This window comes from Bos indicus x Bos taurus, chromosome 22 (genome assembly GCF_003369695.1).
Source record: "Bos indicus x Bos taurus breed Angus x Brahman F1 hybrid chromosome 22, Bos_hybrid_MaternalHap_v2.0, whole genome shotgun sequence".
Taxonomy (NCBI): Eukaryota; Metazoa; Chordata; class Mammalia; order Artiodactyla; family Bovidae; genus Bos; species Bos indicus x Bos taurus.
In genome coordinates, this window is record NC_040097.1 from 15587060 (window position 1) to 15603869 (window position 16810).

The 16810-nt window shown below is 42.4% G+C and overlaps 1 protein-coding gene across 16 annotated transcripts in view; it reads right to left on the minus strand.

Moving 5' to 3' along the window:
* ERC2 (ELKS/RAB6-interacting/CAST family member 2) overlaps window positions 1–16810 on the minus strand; it is a 984881-nt gene that overhangs the window by 310005 nt on the left and 658066 nt on the right. The gene's annotated exons all lie outside the window — the stretch shown is intronic.

Here is a 16810-nt window from a genome sequence, read left to right on the forward strand (position 1 = left end):
GTCCCACTCTTTGAGATCCTATGGACTGCAGCACGCCAGGCTTCCCTGTCCATCACCAACTCCTGGCGTTTACTTAAACTCATATCCATTGAGTTGGTGATACCATCCAACCAACTTATCATCTATCATTCTCTTCTCCTCCCGCCTTCAATCTTTCCCAGCATCAGGGTCTTTTCAAATGAGTCAGTTCTTAGCATCAGGTGGCTAAAGTATTGGAGTTTCAGTTTCAGCATCAGTCCTTTCAATGGAAAGTCAGGACTGATTTCCTTTAGGATGAACTGCTTGGATCTCCTTGCAGTCCAAGGGACTCTCAAGAGTCTTCTCCATCAACACAGTTCAAAAGCATCAATTCTTCAGCACTCAGCTTTCTTATGGTCCATCTCTCACATCCATACATGACTACTGGAAAAACCATAGCTTTGACTAGACAGATCTTTATTGGCAAAGTAATGTCTCTGCTTTTTAATATGCTGTCTAGGATGGTCATAACTTTCCTTCCAAGGAGCAAGCATCTTTTAATTTCCTGGCTGCAGTCAACATCTGCAGTGATTTTAGAGACCAAAAAATAGTCTGTCACTGTTTCCACTGTTGCCCCATCTATTTGCCATGAAGTGATGGGACTGGATGCCATGATCTTAGTTTTCTGAATGCTGAGTTTTAAGCCACATTTTTCACTTTCCTCTTGCACTTCCATCAGGAGGCTCTTTAGATCTTCTTTGCTTTCTGCCATAAGGGTGGTGTCATCTGCATATCTGAGGTTATTGGTATTTCTCCCGGCAATCTTGATTCCAGCTCATGCTTCATCCAGCCCAGCATTTCTCATGATGTACTCTGCATATAAGTTAAATAAGCAGGGTGACAATATACAGCCTTGACGTGCTCCTTTCCTGATTTGGAACCAGTCTGTTGTTCCATGTCCAGTTCTAACTGTTGCTTCTTGACCTGCATACAGATCTCTCAAGGGGCAGGTCAGGTGGTCTAGGTATTCTCATCTCTTGAAGAATTTTCCACAGTTTGTTGTGATCCACACAGTCAAAGTCTTTGGCACAGTCAATAAAGCAGAAGTACATGTTTTTTTGGAACTCTTTTGCTTTTTCGATGATCCATCAGATGTTGGCAATTTGATCTCTGGTTCCTCTGTCTTTTCTAAATCCAGCTTGAACATCTGGAAGTTCATCATTCATGTTTTATCGAAGCCTGGCTTGGAGAATTTTGAGCATTACTTTACTAGCATGTAAGATGAGTGCAATTGTGCAGTAGTTTGAGCATTCTTTGGCATTGCCTTTCTTTGGGATTGAAATGAAAACTGACCTTTTCTAGTCCTATGGCCACTGCTGAGTTTTCCAAATTTGCTGGCATATTGAGTGCAGCACTTTCACAGCATCATCTTTTAGGATTTGAAATAGCTCACCTGGAATTCCATCACCTCCACTAGCTTTGTGTGTAGTGATGCTTCCTAAGGCCCACTTGACTTAGCATTCCAGGATGTCTGGCTCTCGGTGAGTGATCATACCATCGGGATTATCTGGGTCATGAAGATCTTTTTTGTATAGTTCTGTGTATGCTTGCCACTTCTTAATATCTTCTACTTCTGTTAAGTCCATACCATTTCTATCCTTTAATGTGCCCATCTTTGCATGAAGTGTTCCCTTGGTATCTCTAATTTTCTTGAAGAGATCTCTAGTCTTTCCCATTCTATTGTTTTCCTCTATTTCTTTACACTGATCATTGAGGAAGGCTTTCTTATCTCTCCTTGCTATTCTTTGGAACTCTGCATTCAGATGGATATATCTTTCCTTTTCTCCTTTGCCTTTCACTTCTCTTCTTTTCTCAGCTATTTGTAAGGCCTCCTCAGGCAACCATTTGCCTTTTTGCATTTCTTTTTCTTAGGGATGGTCTTGACCCCTGCCTCCTGTACAATGTCACAAACCTCTGTCCATAGTTCATCAGGCACTCTATCAGATCTAATCGCTTGAATATATATTTCTCATTTCCACTGTATAATCATAAGGGATTTGATTTAGATCATACCTGAGTGGTCTAGTGGTTTTCCCTACTTTCTTCAATTTAAGTCTGACTTTGGGAATAAGGAGTTCATGATCTGAGCCACAGTCAGCTCCAGGTCTTGTTTTTGCTGACTGTATAGAGCTTCTCGATCTTTGGCTGCAAAGAATATAATCAATCTGATTTCAGTGTAGACCATCTGGTGATGTCCATGCATAGTCTTCTCTTGTGTTGTTGGAAGAGGGTGTTTGCTATGACCAGTGCGTTCTCTTGGCAAAACTCTATTAGCCTCTGCCCTGCTTCATTCAGTACTCCAAGGCCAAATCTGCCTGTTACTCAGGTGTTTCCCTGGTAGCTCAGATGGTAAAGTGTTTGCCTACAATGCGGGAGACCCGGGTTCAATCCCTGGGTTGGGAAGATCCCCTGGAGAAGGAAATGGCAACCCACTCCAGTATTCATGCCTGGAAAAATCCCATGGACTGAGGAGCCTGGTGGGCTACAGTCAATGGGGTCACAAAAAGTCAGACACGACTGACTGACTTCACTTTTTCCAGGTGTTTCTTGACTTCCTACGTTTGCATTCCAGTCCCCTATAATGAAAAGGACATCATTTTGGGGTGTTAGTTCTACAAGGTCTTGTAGGTCTTCATAGAACCATTCAACTTCAGCTTCTTTAGCATTACTGGTCAGGGCATAGACTTGGATTACTGTGATATTGAATGGTTTGCCTTGGAAACGAACAGAGATCATTCTCTCGTTTTTGAGATTGCATCCAAGTAATGCATTTTGGACTCTCTTGTTGACTGTGAGGGTACTCCATTTCTTCTAAGGGATCCTTACCCACAGTAGTAGATATAGTGGCCATCTGAGTTAAATTCACCCATTCCAGTCCATTTTAGTTCATCGATTTCTAGAATGTCGACGTTCACTCTTGCCATCTCCGGTTTGACCACTTCCAATTTGCCTTGATTCATGGACCTAACATTCCAGGTTTCTATGCAATATTGCTCTTAACAGCATTGGACTTTACTTCCATCACCAGTCATATTCACAGCTGAGTGTTGTTTTTGCTTTGGCTCCGTCTCTTCAGTCTGTCTGGAGTTAGTTCCCTGCAGATTTCCAGTTGCATACTGGGCACCTACAGACCCAGGGAGTTCATCTTTCAGCGTCCTATCTTTTTGCCTTTTCATACTGTTTGCCTTTTCATGCTGTTATGCGTCTTACACTTTTTCATTTAAATTCTCACAATAGTCCAAAGAGGTAAGAACTTTCTTTATCCCCATTTTACAGACCAAGAAACTGAGGCACAGATAAAACAAGTACCCAGCCATGGTTCTGTGCAAGTGAGTGTCAGGATTCATATCAAGACAGTGTGACTCTAGAGTCGCAATCTTCTAAACCACTCTGCATGTGGCAACTTTCTCAAGCTATTCATTTAGTTACCCATGCTGTTTCAAATCTTACTAGCCACAAGTGGCTATATAAATTGAAATTAAGTAAAACTTAAAATTCACTTGCACTAGTTGTACTAGCCACATTTCAAGAGCTCAAAAGGATACAGTGCTAGTGGTCACCATTCTGGAGACCATCAGAAAGTAACAAAACACCTTGTCAAATGCAGTGGGCCACAATAAAAACCTCCCAAATCAATGAGTAATGTAATGCTATCACTGAAACCAAATTAAAAAGTTTGACTATTCATATAATATGTGATAGACAATTTTCTACAAAGCCTTTGCAGTACTTGTCATCACAGAAAATTCTATCAGACAGCCCTCACTTAGACAGCTGCAGAACCAGAAACATAGCTCAGGGTGACTCTTTCCCTGCTTCTGTCTTCTTTCCACTACTCCACAGAGCTTCCCAAACACAGACTCCTGATGTTGATGCTGCTTACAGAATCTCAACTGCTCAGGAAAGTTCTTTGATATTTGCCCTGCACTGAACTGAAAGAACATGGGGGGACCTGGGACTGTCTGACAAAGTGGCCAGCTTTTGATACTAGCCTTGTGCTCTGCACTGACCATTTTTCCTAACAAACGAGAAAGTAAAACTTACAGAACACAGAAATGTTCAGCATGTGTAAATAGTTACATAAGAGAAAATAAAAACTTGCTGCAACACCTTCAAAGAGCTGGCCTTATTATAAACACCAAATTTTTATCATTCTTTCAAAATTATTTCTCCTATTAAATGCAAGCTCCTCCATCAAAGCCACATTTGCTCGTTTAGTCAACTGCTCTCCTAGCCTTGGGCAACACACGCTTTTCCATTTCTTCTCATGTAACCCTCTTGGCTACTGTGAATGCTACAAAACCCACTTCAAAGCATGTGAGAGGCGGGAACAGGATCTACAAGGCCAAGAAGAAAAGAATGTAGGGATGGGATAAAGTATGAATTTTGTAGAGGAAGATGAAAGCACTTATGGACATCTTTGCAAATGCAGCAGCATGAGAAAACTGCAGATGAAAAAGAATGAAAAACAAAAATAAAAGTGTATCTTTGCTATCACAATCAAATGCCCTTTCCAGTAACCGGATTATTCAAGTGTCCTAAAATTCAGGAAGATGTACGTTAGGAAAATGCCTACTGGTTGTTAGACATGCATAATCAAACAGGATCATGTCATGTCCATTTTTTTCTTTTTCATTTTTTTTGACAAGCCTGCAAGGTACACAAAGCTAATAATCGTGTGCTCATCTTGCAGGTGAGAAACCAAGATAACTCAAACTTGCAAATTATTGGAGATTTAGGATCAAACTAAGATTTCCTGCTGTCAAGTCTGAAAGAGTTTTTACTGTACTATGCTGCACTTTTCTTTATTTTTACCTTCTGAAGCATGAATCAGATCCTCTACTCTTCCCTTTCAGTTTAATCCTACAGCGGCCAGGGTTATGTAAAGAAGTCCTTTGAAATCCATACTTAGGGCATGAAATAACTAAGAAAACAGAAAAACTGGCTTATGTGGTCAATCTTGCTATAAAGTTGTTACATAGCATCTGACAAGTCGTAAGATATATGTGGGCTGGTAAATGTGGGCTACTTATTTACAAGCCTACATGAAAGCTGGATGAATATACGGTTTTACTTACCTTTCTCCACATCCCACATGAGAGCATTTTTTCTGGCCCTCTCCTCTCCTTCAAACACACTAACATACAGTATAACCTGAAGCTCAGTGGACCCCATGCAATGACAGCAAGTCACCTAAAATAGGCATGATGACTTGCCAAGAAGTGGGCTCTTCTCTTTTCCCACTCGTCCAGTTAGATACTTCTCATCCCTTAGGTCTATGTTTCGAGGTGCTACTCTATCCAGAAGGTTCCCTCAACTCCTCAGCACTCCTGATCTTCCCACAGCAGTTGCCCATCTCATCTCACTGGGAAGACCTACTCTCTTCTAATCCCCTGCTCACTCTGCCTTTGCCACTAGACTGGGAGCTCCTGCAGATTCTACAGATACTGGAACTAGGTCTAACACAATACCGGTCATCAGCAGTGTTTGTTGAACAACTATTTGTTGAAGTCAGGTTTCTTTGTTCATGTCATGGATACACGAACAAACAAATGATCTAACACAAGTGGTTCCAGCTCCAACCAGGGTTTGAATAGGGTGGAGATGTCCACTTAGATATCTACTCAGACACCTGATCTCTTAGTGGGGTGTGGTAAGAAGAATTGTGGCTTCCATAATATTTGTGCACTGATGTTACACCATGAATATTACTTGGCAAAAGGACTTTGTAGATGTAATTAAGGACACTGATGAGCTAACCATAAAATAAGCAGCTTATAATGGATTGTCATAGTGCACCTAATGTTGGCCTCTGGGCCCTTAAAAACAAAAAGGAAGTCAGAGAAATGTGGCAAAGTGGAAATCATTGAGATTTGAAACATCAGAACACTGCTGGCCACTACTGGCTTGAAGATGTAGAGGGTGGGGCGGGGCAGGGTGGGGTGGGGCAGGGCGCATGTGAAAAGCATGAGGAAGTTAATTCTACCAAAACCCAGTGAGCTTGGAGGAGGAGCCTGAGTCCTTGATAAGCACTGCAGCACCAACTGATAACCTGAATTTCAACCTACTGAGACCCTGATTGGGAAAGTCCAGCTCTGCTGTGCCAGAATTCTAAACAATAGAAACTGTGAGATAAAAAAGGTGTGATGTTTTCAGTGCTGCTGCATTTGTGGTGATTTGTTATGACAACAATAGAAAACTGATACAGGAGCTTTCTCCAGAAGCAACAGACCTCCAGGCAGAGTCTGACTCAACAGGGGAGATGATCACCAAAAACTGGTAAAGGAATGAGGAAGTGAGCCCACAGAGGGAAGAAAGCCAATACAAAACACACTCCCTAGCAGCTCATCACTGTGGGGTGGGGGTGGGGGGCTGGTCCTGTTGGGAACCTCTGGGAATCTGAGAGAAAGAGCCTTGGTCATGGTCTCTGAGGGCACTAATCCTCCCGCTCTCACCTGCTTGCAGGGGTGTTACCTCTCCTGCAAGTCCAGCCTTTCTCTATCTCCTCCTTCCTTGCAGTCTCTCCTCAAGGAGAAGAAAGCAGTCTGATACATGGATTCCTCAGAAAGCATTGGAGACTAAAATATGACCCCTTGGGGTTACTGTGCACCTTAAAGATGACTTACAGAGATGGGCATCATTTAGCCTTCTCAATAGCAAACTTCAAAGGGAGGGATTCTAGGACTGTACCAATGGTAGAGGCTTTTCTAGTCTCCCTACTACATCTCCCTACAACCTCACCTCCCCATTACTCCCTACTACATCAGCTGTCAAGGCTTGTCAACTGTGAGCATTTACCAGCGGCAAGCTTTGTGAATAAAGGCATGAGCCCGATCACAACCAGGCTCTGAGTAGCCTTTCCCCACACCACCGTGCACATCTTTAACCACTTTAACATCTCGAATGAAAGCCACATATAAATACAAAGCATTATACTTATACACTAGTAATGATGGCAATAAATCCAAAGAACAAGAGTGAAACCTAGTGCCTGCAGACATTCTGAGGATGTGGGAGATACACGGAGGAACTAGTTTCTCAGCAGAAGCCTAACTGTACCTCTGTCAGATGCAGTCTCACTCCCAGATAACCCCCATTGTTTCAAGACAATTAAAATCCTATCCTTCCTGAAATGAAAGTCTGTGATTTCAGGGAGCTTTCTATGGAAAGAAGAAATTGGGTTCGTCAATGGACTGGTTCAAAAACGGGAAAGGAGTATGTCAAGTCTGTATATTGTCCCCCTGCTCATTCAACTTATATGCAGAGTACATTATGCAAAATGCCAGGCCAAAGGAAGCTCAAGCTGGAATCAAGATTGCCGGGAGAAATATCAATAATCTCAGAAATGCAGATGACACCACCCTTATGGCAGAAAGCAAAGAGGAACTAAAAAGCCTCTTCATGAAGGTAAAAGAGGAGAGTGAAAGAGTTCGCTAAAAACTTAACATTCAAAAAACGAAGATCAAGGCATCCGGTCCCATCACTTCATGGAAAATAGATGGGGAAACAATAACAGACTTTATTTTCTTGGGCTCCAAAATCACTGAAGATGGTGACTGCAGCCATGAAATTAAAAGACCCTTGATCCCTGGAAGAAAGGCTATGACCAATCTAGACAACATATTAAAAAGCAGAGACATCACTTTGCTGACAATGGTCCATCTAATCGAAGCTACAGTTTTTCCAGTAGTCATGTATGAATGTGAGAATTGCACCATGAAGAAAGCTGAGGGCCGAAGAATTGATGCTTTTGAACTGTGGTGTTGGAGAAGACTCTTGCAAGTTCCTTGGATAGCCAGGAGATCAAACCAGCTAATCCTAAAGGAAGTCAATCATAAATATTCTTTGGAAGGACTGATGCTGAAGCTGTAATACTTTGTCCATCTCATGCCAAGAGAAGACTCATTGGAAAAGATCCCGATGCTGGGAAAGATTGAAGGCAGGAGGAAAAGGGGACGACAGAGGATGAGATGGTTGGATGGCATGACCAATTCAATGGACATGAGTTTAACCAAACTCCAGGAGATAGTGAAGAACAAGGAAGCCTGGTGTGCTGCAGCCCATGGGGTTGCAAAGAGTCAGACATGACTGAGTGACCGAACAACAACAAATAGAACATACTGTACCCCAAGCAAGCTGAATAGGCCTGGGGGTAATGCCTGAAGGCTGTCATGGGCCGGCAGAGGTGGCCAGGTGGAAATTCCTTATACAAACCATGAAAGGAACCTGAAACATTTTCTGGTGGCTAGTATGTGTGGCAGTACAGAGGAAGTACTAGATGAGAGACCTACCTCTCCAACTTGGCAGGATTCCTCAGAATATTTATACTGGGGCTAAAGTCACATGCATCACTTAGCACCAAAGGCTTCAACTCCCACTTTTCAAGGATACTATTTGTAGGATATGAGCGGCTTCTACTCATGCCTATAATATGTGTGTGGTTTTCTATTTTCCAGGCCCTGGACATCATTTATGCACTATTCAAACCATCTTCTGCTATTAATATGATATTATCCCTATTTCACAGATGAAGAAAGTGAGGCTTTCAGAGGTTAGGTGGGTTGCCTAACTAAAGTCACAAAGAGCTCAGATCTGAACCCAGGTCTGACTTGCTACCCTGGTCGCTGCTTCAAATATCTCCCAGCTTTTGGTACTTCACACTCAGATGGGTGCCACGAGTTCAGCCTCTCTGACAGTGCATGTAAGTATCCCTCTGCTCCTCCGAGTCTCAGTCTAGGCCACAGCATTCTCAAATCGGCCCTTCTGGGAGCCATCCAAAGAGTAGGCAGTCCTCAGCTTAGCAAGTTCAACCAAATCCTTTTCATTCGAGAAAGCACTTCAGTTTGCAGATAAATGAGACCTATTGTGTCATAAGAATAACTCTGAATATACTCTCATGCATTTAGACAAAAGTCAACCATTCCCAAACCTCAGTTGAGGCATGATGTGCAGTGGTTAAGTCCTTGGGCTCGGAAGAACTTCTGAGTCTACCTACTTGACTCCATCAATTACTAGCCTAGTGGCTTGGGAAGCAAAGCAATAAAATTCTGAAGCTCAGTTTCCCCATCTGTCAAGTAGACCATTATACAGTATCTGCTCATGGGTCTCTTGTAAGGGTCTAATGAAATCATTCCCCTAGAGAGCTTTGCACTATGCCTGGAACATAACAAGTCCTCAATAAACATTAGTCTCATCATCATCATTATCATCTTATTATTTTCCAGTTTGTTATTAGTGGCAAACTTCCAGCTGATGAGGACACAGCAGCAACAGTCTCAAGAGCTGCCTTCCAGTTTTCTCTCTGGATAAAGCCCCAGACTTGGCCTCTCCTTGTTGACCTTTTGAGTCAGCCATTTGACTGCTTGTCACCGCCTCATTCACGGGGCACCACACTTCTGGGGGATCATAAGTAAGATTTAAGATCTGCATGATGGGACTGTCGAGTGGAATTCCTCTTTCTTTTTGGCAAAACTGCCAAGGCCTTCGAGAGCTGCCCTGGAAAGAGACCATACTTTGAATGTTTCAAATCATTACGCTGACATTCATGAAACATACTCCATGTGCCAAGCTCCACACTCAGAGCTGGAGCCTCACAACTGAATCAGTGTGGCCCCTGCCCTGGAGGAGAGCATGGGGAAGTGACTTTCAAGTTACCAGCATAGAGCAGGACCTTGAAAGAGCAAATCCTAAAGATCAGAATGATAAAACAGTTCTACCACCTTTTATGTCTAGGTGAGTGCTGTCAATCTGAAAGTTTCTTTCTGGATCCAACATAGAACAATTCTTCAAGGTCATGACATTGATAAAATTTCTACACAACACATATGACAACAGTACAATAATCTTTCTTCTTCCAAAGAAAATGACAGGAGACAGAAACTGATCTTTGGCTCAGATGGATCCAGGTTTAAACTCTGGTTGGCTACTTCTTACTCATGTGACTTAGCAGGTGACCTAACCACCCAGGCCTTGTTCTTTTCATCTCCAAGATGAAATGTCAAGACCACCAATTTCAGAGGGCTGCTGCATACATTAAGTGTGACAAGGCAGCTAAAGCATTTAGCACAGCACCTGATGTTCAAAAATTATTAGATGTGCCTCTTATGATCACAATGCTTCAAAATTCCCTATGTAGTTGTTTTTTTTGGCAAAAATTCAGCACAGAAACTTCTAACAGATTTAGAAAAGGAATAGTAGGTTTATATTTTCTAATAGAAAGCTTTCAATGCATACGACTTATCTCGGCAGTTCCACAGTACCCCTGCTTCAGCTGGAGCACACAGGAAGGGGACAGTTTTCACAAAGGCAAGCGTATACTTCAAGGTTGGCACTGGTGCCAGATAATGTGGGTCACCCCATGGAAATTCAGTTTTCTGCATTAGTTTTTAATGGTCCTCCTCTGCTGGGCATTTGGGGCTATGGTTTGAAGTAAATGCACTCAAATAAACATCTTTTGGTGCCAGAACTGCCATGGGCACATACTTTTCTTTCGATGGTCCTGGGAAGTGGTTTGTTAAACTATTGTTCTCGATTAAAAACTCATGTGTTTGTTCAGTCCAATATGGGTCGCTGCTTTGAGTGAAAGATCCCCTTGACATGGCAAAACCTCTACTTGTGACAAGCCAGTGCCAAGTATGTCTTAACCAGATGCAGACCCGGGTTTGATTAGCAGCCACTGAATTCCTTGTAAAATCAGATAATGATGGTTTTTCCTCTCTCTGCTGAGCAAATATCCTCGGCTTTTAATCAAGTCTATATATGAAAACCTCTATATAAATAACTCCACACAGTACAATGGTTTTAAACCTATGGTTCATCTCAACTTTCCTGACCTCTGACTGTTTAATCTGAGAAGGACCTGTGCAGTACCAACTAAAAATAAAGAGACTACAATATTTATTTTGGCAGATACCATATAGATATAATAGAGGGACATGTGGTGAGTGGAAATTCCCTACCACACACACAGAGAAGAGAAAGGACAGGCTCTGGAGCCCATTTTTGTTTTCCCACTTGTGGGAAAGCATCTATTGGATAATGATGATATTAGGACTGCAAAGACACGTGCCGCTCTGGAACGCAGCACAGACTCTGTGGCTGTGCACAGAAACTTCCTTCTCTGCCCTCTGAGATGTTCAAAGGGTCCAACTGCAAACCTGGGAAACATGAGCCTTTGCAGAGGGGCTGGAGCCTGAGCTTGGGCTCCCTCTCCTTTCTTGTGGGCACAGTTTGGGTGTCTGCAGTTAATTATTTGCAGGTGCATTTCTGCTGCATGCAACGGAATGAGTTCCCAGTTAGGGTCTTGCAGGTGTAATTAGCAATTTCCATCTCACTTTGAGGGGGCAAGTGGATAATTGTGCCTACAACGTGGTAACAGTTCCTGCCAAGGAGAATGCTCCATTGCAGACTGCTATCTGGGTATACAGCTCCATGAAATAGAATGCTGGGCATTCAGGAATAAGCATCAGGTGTGCTATTGGGGTTTAGAAATGGAACCCCACATGGAGGGTGGGGCTAGGGGTTCTCTGAATCCTTGCATCCATAAATTAGTATGGAGCTAGAACAGAACCAAGGAACAAGAGCAACAGCGGGATTCTCTGAGGTATAAGGGAGCAAAAGCGCTTGGCTGATGACACTGAGCAGTTCAAGAAAAACTAGCTCCAAGAGAGATTTTTCTTGTCCTTTGTAGGACAAAAAAGCAAAGCAGTGAGAAGAATAAATCTCTGTTAACTTTGCAATGAACTTTACAGTTAAATTGTTTCCACATAAATCTCATGTGAGCTCATATAAAGCTACAATATTCAAAATTTTAATAACACTTATTGAGTGCTTATTGTGTTGGATATTATCCCAAGAGTGTGTTTGTGTGTGTGTAAGCGTGTGTGTGTGTGTACTCAGATAATTCTCTTAACAGACCACTTTAAAAAATTACTATACCCATTTTACAGGAGACAGATTGAGGCAGAGAGAGATGAAGTAACATGCTCCAAGTGACCAGATCTCAAAGCTAGGCAGGCTAGCTCCAGGACCCAAGCTAGCTTGCCACTAAAGATGAGAAAAATTTCCAACGAGATGGTAGAATCAGGTAGTCAAAGATTTGCTCTGCAGGACCCAAGACCATTTATTTGTTCACTCATTTGGTCATCCGTTTATTCATCCATTCAACAACTCAAAGAACACTTGTGAGTATGTACTGCCTTTGAACCACTCTGCTAGGCTCCTACTTACAGGAGAAGGAGAGAGTCTTCCTGGCACTAGTGTCAGATAAATGTTTTTTAAGTTTCCCTGGTTTTTTTTTTTTTTTCTTTTAATGTGGAGAGAAAAAAGGGGGAGAGAGTCAAAAAGAAGGAAGGAAATAGAAAGTAAGCAAAGGAGAGAGGTAGAAAAGCAGTGAGAGACAGGAGGGCGAGAGCCAGAGAGACAGAAGAAAATGAGGGAAAAGGAGTCCTTGGAAATTAATTTCTCTTCTGAAAATGAATTCCTTATAAGGGAAGAGGAGAAGTCACACCAACCAAGCTGTAGGATTATACTGAGGAATGTTGAAGAGACCCTGTCCTACCTCCAGATGCTTCTTTCTTACTTTAACGGCAAGGGCAGGTTTCAAAGTTAGTTCTCACACTGAAATCTAAAAACCAAAATGGACTCAGGCTCCCTGTGTAGCCCTCCGTGACCAAAAAAAGGGCTAATTCTGACTACCTGCATTCTGGATGGTCTATCCAATGCATATCAATGAGCCTGAAGAATCTCTGGTGTGATGTGGCTCAGTGTTGATAAGGCAAATCCCACTGATGGATTCCCTTACTGACTAACCAACTGTATGCTGTCATTTCTACTGAAGCATGTTTGTTTGTTTGTTTGTTTGTTTGCCACTTTATTAATTGAAGGATATTTGCTTTACAGAATTTTGTGGTTTTCTGTCATACATCAAGAATAAGCCATAGGCGCACCTATGTCCCCTCCCTCCCGAACCTTCCTTCCAGGAAGCATGTTTTAACAGCACAATTAACCTATTCCTGTGAGAAGTGTCTCAGACCAAAACAGAAGATTAGTAACAATGTTCCCTAAAGAGTGGACAAAACTTGTGAGAGCTCCAGGACTAAAAATAATCAACCATTGTTTCTCGATGAGCCTGATGGTCATGATAGCCAGAGCGGACCTGGTGTGCATGTTAACTTTTTCTCAGGGGCCATTAACTAAACCTCATGAGAAATCTAAGAACCTATGAACCTAATAACACCTAATACATATTGAGAGCTTCCATATGCCCCACACTGTGCAAAGCTCTTTAAGGAGACTATCTGATGATGGAGAATATCTCACAGTAACCCTTTGAAGTAGATACCATAGACTGGGCCTTAGAGAAGCCTAGCATCTTAGCTGGCAAGTAGCAGGACAGAGACAAAATCTGTGCACTTGGATGCTTTCACACTTTGCTGCCAGTGTGCACATGGAGATGATTTGAAAATGATATTTCCTTTGATGTTTCTCAGGATCTCACTTAAAACCTCAAACATAGTTTCTTTTTTTGAGAGGACATTTCCACTGTAAAAGTCCACTTTGCTTTATTGGTTTCATCAAATAGCTGGGCATTTATTCTGCTGGCTTACCATAAAGTCATGCAAGAATACATTTTAGCTGCCCTTTCTAAAATCCCCTGAGATCTGAACTTGGCATAGTGCAGTCACTCAGGAGATGTTGAACTTGGCATAGAGATAGTCATCCAAAAATAATTTCCTTTTAAGATCCTCACTTATTCCACAAAGAATCTAAGGTCAACTAACACGTGGGTCTGTTCGTGAAATGTATGCTGTTATAACATGATCTTCAAGTTACTCCATTAGAGCCAAAATGTGTTATATCCCTTGAGTTAAATTATTCTGCCTTAAAATGAATTGCATGGCAGTGAAAGTAGGGGCTAAGTGCCCCTCTTAGTGAGCCAGTTTAATTGTTTTTCTCATCCTCACCACTGGCTCTTATCATCATACAGACTTTTCTTGACTTGCAGGAATTGTTATTAGTCATTATGCTGCCCAGAAATCTCCATGGAAAGCCCTTCCCTCCCTTGTCTCACTCACCAATCAGACGTGGCTTTGCCAGTACCATCTTGGCTAAACTGATGAGGTCAGGTACTGTGCAATTCCATTCATTTCCATCTTAAAAGATGTGAAGCAGTCACTTGGCCTCTTTGTGCTGAGTTAGCAGACCAAAACTGGGTCCATTTTAATGAGACATTTTATGCCCATTGTAATCGAGCTGGCCTCATAAGAAAGCTGGTCATGGGCAGTCACCCATCTGAGTGATCTGAAGTGACCCCAAAGAGTTCACCATGACCCAGGGCCTTAAATTCCCATCATTCAAACTGGACCACACGTGATGCTCTTTGAAAACACCAATATCCTCCCAGAGGAAGCACAGGCTTTTGGTGGTTTTGGTGGTCTAGTATCCCCACACTTTGGCATGTGTCCTCCTTATCATGCCCTGAAGTCCTCAGGCATGGGTCCTGCTCCTCCCTGCCTCTGGCTGGGCATTTTACCCGGCTGGGCATTCACAGCATGTGCCTCTCCTTCTCCTCACTCCTACAATAAATAATTGGCTCAGAGATGTGTCAGAATCCAACTAGTGCCCAGTAAGAGGCAAAGAGGATTTAGGGATGTTGTTACCCACTGCATGGAGAAAACCCATCTCTGCTAGGAGAGACGAAGGCCTCTCCATGAAGAGAAAAGGCTTGAGGGACAGCAGGAGGGACAGAAGCCCTGATGGCTATTTGAGCACTTCCTTAATCCCTCTGGCTTCTCTCAGTTACAAGGACCAACTAATTACTTTCTTAGCTCATGCTATTTTGCAATGAATTTCTGTCAACTGCAGTGTACTAACTAGTAGATTGTTTCATAAATGCTCTGGAATTGATTTTATTCAAAGTTAAAAAAGATCCAAGTGAAACAGACAAGTAACAGGGCAAATGTTGACAAGAGGGGAGCATATGGCAGATCTAAATGAGGCCTCCCACAGGCAAGCTTAACAATTCAGGTCCCAGGATCAGCAATAAGCCCAGAGGCAAATAGCAGGAAGGATGGTCTCAGAGTGGGACAGAAAGGGCAGAGTAGTACATAAAATAAAAAAAATAAACTGTTTTGGTACAGTTACTTTGAAAAATTGTTTTGCAGTATTTACTAAAACTGAAAACACACATACCTATGACCAAATACTTCTATTCCCAATACTAACATGCAGGCATGCACACACACACAAAACATAGTACAAATAGCAGCACTATTTATAATGGCCTCAAACTGGAAGCAGCATTAAATGCGCATCAAGAAAAGAATGGATAAATGAACTAGGAGATAGTGATCTAAGAAAATACTATACAACCAGAAAAATGAATTAACAAATACACCAGCTGCATATAATATGGATGGATCTCATAAACATAATGTAGAGTCCAAGAAACAGACACAAAGCAGTACATACTGCACAATCCCATTTAGATAAAGTCCAACTGGCAAAACTCATCCATGGTGTTAGTCTGGATAGGGATTAGCCTTGGGAGTGTAGTGCTTGGGAAGGTGTAATGGGCTGCTGCTGCTGGTCTTGCTCTACTTCACGATCTGGACGTGAGTTTCGAGGGTAAACTGAGTTTGTGTAAGATCCCTTATACTGTATACTTAGGATTTGCGTTCTTTCTGTATGTATGTTAGTGTTAAACATTATAAAAGCCCCCCCTTTTTTCACACCACTGCAGCTAATGGATTTGCTGTGGAAACAATTCTTCCATTTGGGGTTTTGAGCAATGTATGGGAGGGATTGGGGGCAGGAGGAAAAGGGGACGACAGATGATGAGATGGCTGGATGGCATCACCGACTCGATGGACGTGAGTTTGGGTGAACTCTGGGAGTTGGTGATGGACAGGGAGGCCTGGCGTGCTGCAATTCATGGGGTCGCAAAGAGTCGGACACGACTGAGCGACTGAACTGAACTGATATGGTTACTACCCTGGGCTTTCTCAGATCTACTTGTCTTGCTTTCTTCTTTCTGCCTTTCCTCACTCCCAAAAGGCTCGTGTTGAATGCTACACACATACAAGGCTCAGAGCTGTCCCTCATTCTGCAGGAACCCCTACCAATTGACTTTTCTGGTGCTCATCCACTTACCTCCCACAAAAGAAGAGCTTTGATAGAACTGAAGAAGAGAGCTGATGAGCTGGTCTACTGGAATTAAGAGGCTTCTGTAGACCCATATTTGAGTGGTCTAAATTCAAAAGAGGAAGCAAAAGTGGTGGCAGACACTATTTACTAAACTTCTTTTATCTTCTTCCCAGCATGCAGCTAGGTTGCATCTTCCAGACCCCACTGCAATTAGGGAGCCATGTGACTGACTTTTAGTTAGTGAAGTGTGAGTGAAAATAATATGCACCCTTTCCAGGACAACCCTTAAGCCCCTATTTGTATTTGCTAGGGCTGTCGTAACACAGACTGGGTGGCTTAGACAACAGAAATTTATTTTCTCACAGTCCTGAAGGCTAGAAGTTCAGGACCAAGATGTTGGCAGGTTTGGTTTCTTCTAAGGCCTCTCTCCTTGGCACATCCTTACTGTGTCTTCACATGGTCTTTTCACTATGCACATACATCTCTAATGTCTATGTCCAAATTTCCTCTTTTTTTTCTTTTCTTAAATAACCTTTTTAATTTGGACAAGCTGGTAAGTGATAGGGGATTCAGAATTCAAACACAGATCCTTCTCACAGTAGGGACATTATTGTTCTGGCCTCCCTAGCTGCAATGAGCCGTACTT